Source organism: Kryptolebias marmoratus, linkage group LG13 (assembly GCF_001649575.2).
Source record: "Kryptolebias marmoratus isolate JLee-2015 linkage group LG13, ASM164957v2, whole genome shotgun sequence".
Classification (NCBI taxonomy): domain Eukaryota; kingdom Metazoa; phylum Chordata; class Actinopteri; order Cyprinodontiformes; family Rivulidae; genus Kryptolebias; species Kryptolebias marmoratus.
Window position 1 is genome coordinate 7,568,369 of NC_051442.1, and position 3,545 is coordinate 7,571,913.

Consider the following 3,545-nt stretch of genomic DNA (forward strand, 5'->3'; position numbering starts at 1 on the left):
CAATCAGATTCCGCGGTGGGCGGGCGCTTTGGGAATACTCGACACCCTATTGGTCAGTCGGCGTTAATGGAGGAACGAGGAAAAAGTGAATTTCCCTGTATTGTTAAAATTAACTTCTATTCAGTGAGAGGAAGATGAAGCTAAATCTGAATCTGTCGGGTTTAACACTGATTTAAATAACACAGGCATGTAAGCTCAAGTTTTAGAAAGGAAAACAATTCAGCACGTGACAACAGCGGAGTCAGGTGGCCTTTCTTTATCTAGATGAATAATTTAAACTTGCAAAATAAAACCTGAGTTACAAATCACAAGGCAGGGCAGTAAATTATTTGCTTCATGGAAATGTTCTCAAAAACATTAAACGTCAATGAAAATATTTTTAAAAGCTACCAAAATGAAACATAAAAACAAACATTAGGCAATCAAATTGGTACAAAAAGTATCAAGGCAGCACAAGATACAAAATCATCCGAGAACAGAACATGACAGACAAATTAAATTAAAATTACTCAGTTGTAACAGAAAATAACAGAATGAATGCAAATGAGCACAAATGTATGAATAAGTTAATGACGGAAAATACAAAACACATCAAAATGAAACAAAATGATCTCAGATAGGCACAAAAACAGGAAAACCTCTCTAAAAAGATATGAAGTCCAATCCAAAAATAAACAAAAATAAAAAACTAAGCTGCTCTAATGTTCACAAAGGAATGAGAAATGTCTGAAAAGGTGTTGGCGGTCTTTAATGCCAAGGTTACACAAGATGGAGGTTACTAAAAACATTAATATTAATATTTATGAGGCGTCTTAAACTTCTATGAAGTCATAGATCAGCTCATTTAATTAAATGTCCATTACTGAGAGGAAAATGCGCATCTTTTAAATGTAATGGTCAGTAAAGGAAAATATGAAGGAAGACAAATAGTACTAAATGAGGCATGGTAATGTTTTGTAATAAAAACAGAGTTCACATGTCCTCTGGAAATAGGTGCCAGAAAATGCATGAGAGTTAAATTTCTGAGGGCAGCACGTTGTGGATTGAGAGAAGCTAATCATTCGTAAGAAGCTCTGCAATGCAAAGCTATATAAACTACTTTAGTTTTGTGGATTCATGCACAGAAAGATTGCCTGAACACATTCTTCGCTTGAAAATAGACCAAAAAGGTTGGCCCAAATGATCTGAATTGCTCACAATATAACTCCTCTGTCATTTTTATTTAGTTAAAAGATCAGGTTTTTTTCCATTTTAAACTGCTACATTTCTGTGTATACTTAAACTATCACCTCAGTTGTAAAGACTGCTTTAAACACAGTTAACTGGTAATCTTTTGGAGCCTTTAACATCGTGACAGACACATTTTTGTGTCCTGCTCCTCCCTGTTCAGGTTATGATTCATTAATTTGCTGTTCAAGTTGGTGCATGGATCTCTCTCCTTTTACAATAGAACAAACATTAATAATTAAATGCCTAAAATTCCTTAAAGGAATGCAAATCACCTGCCACCTTTCATAATAAAACTTTAAACTAAGATCATTTTATATGAAGACTGACAAGAGTTGTAGCCATTTTCTACATAACTTGAAATAATTTGCAGTATCTCGTGCATTTTAGCTCAGTATCTGTCAAATTAAGATAAATACAATCATTTTTGTGTCTCTAACATCAGTTTGTAGCCATATTGATGTGGACATTTTGTTTCATTATTACCATCTAGTGGTTCATGAGATATTTCTTTTTACTAAGACTTTAATAGTTAATGGCAAACTTTTAAACAAAGATTTTGTGCAACATGTTTGTGGTGTTGTGGATCAGTTATCAGCTACGACATATTTAAAAGAATTCACATTACATTTGTTTTTTTGCTGCCAACACAAATTCAGCGACGCCCATTTAAACATATCCATATATATTTTATTCTCAATACGGCAAAATACAAAGAATATTCAGGACAGACTCTCATTAGTCACAATTAATACTCACTTCACGACAATGCTTTAAATTACATAACCTAAGTTTGAAGATCAAACTCAATGGGTACCTTAAATCATATTGCATCCATCATATATAGCATCTCTATCATCAGTTCTCTTAAAACTAAGCCCAATTTAGATTATTATTGAACATAGTGTATGCTGCTGGTCTCACCTTGGAGACGCCTTATAGAAAAGATGTTATACAACATACTGTATAAACTGCTACAACTGCTCTGATGAGAAATACCTCTGTTTGAAAAGACGCATTGGAACAATTGTTCAAAAGGGACACAGTAAATACACGTCTCTCTCTCTGGAAGAAGCAGACAAGGCTGTACATGCCATCCATCCATCACGTGAGAGCAACAATATACACTTAATGAAATACACGACTCCATATTAAATACAGAGAAGACAAAAATATTGGATTTAGAGACATCACTGATTATGTGGCGACCATGATACGAGACGGTGGATAAGAAGACAAAGTGTACGAGCTCGTAAGAAAAAGAGAGAAATCAATTTGATATACAGTGTTAACAGACTGGGATGTCATCTGTAACAACTTGGGGGGGGGGGGGGCAACAACACAAAAGCCCAGAGAGGAAAAAGAAAATGTGCATAAAGTCTTTTACAATATATTTACAGCATTTTCTTTCTTAAATTTAATAAAAATGCCAACCTGTAGTAAAAATTCACTCTTTAAGACATGTTATATTTACAATTTATACAACTGTATTTAAATAGAAACATGCACATGTTAACATCTTCCTAGTGAATGTCCAAAAAAAAAAAAAAGATCTTGTCTTACCCTGGATTCTTCAAGTTAGAATATTAATTACTACTTACAAAGAAATCTTATTGTGAACAGCTCCGATCCATTTACAGCTTCCTATTTCATAAAACAGTAATCCTCAAAAAGGCAAAATAGAATTAAAAGAATGAGCAAAGGGGCAAAAAAATAAATAAGTGTGAGTAGCAAATGGTTATGAATTACTCTAATGCTATTTTTTTAATTTTTTTTTCTTCATATATATATATATATATATATATATATATATATATATATATATATATATATATATATGCAAACACAATCTTCAAGATATCTTAAGCAGTATTTACGGTGCGCACGCATGCACACGCGCGCCTGCAAACACAGATTTATCATCTTGGATTTGCACAAATAAGAAGAAATAAGAAGCGCGTTAGAGTGCCTTTTACTCCTGGCCAAATCTACAAGATTTCAGGACATGAGCGTCAAGAGGAAACGACTCAGACATGTGAACACGGGAGAAACCATCTTTAGTTGTGACATTTTACCATCAGGGTGTGTGTTTTTTTCTTGATAAAACTGGCAAAAAGAGAGGATTAAAAAGAACAGATTAAGGTGTTTTGTTTGAAGTTTTACTTAAATCGGCTGAGGTTAAGGGGAGGAACACAACTCGACGCAACACCTGTTTCGATCCCTGCCGTCATTTGCATGTTGGTGCAGATTTGGACACAACGTGGGAGGCTTTCATGTCGTTTAAAGCACCGNATATATATATATATATATATATATAT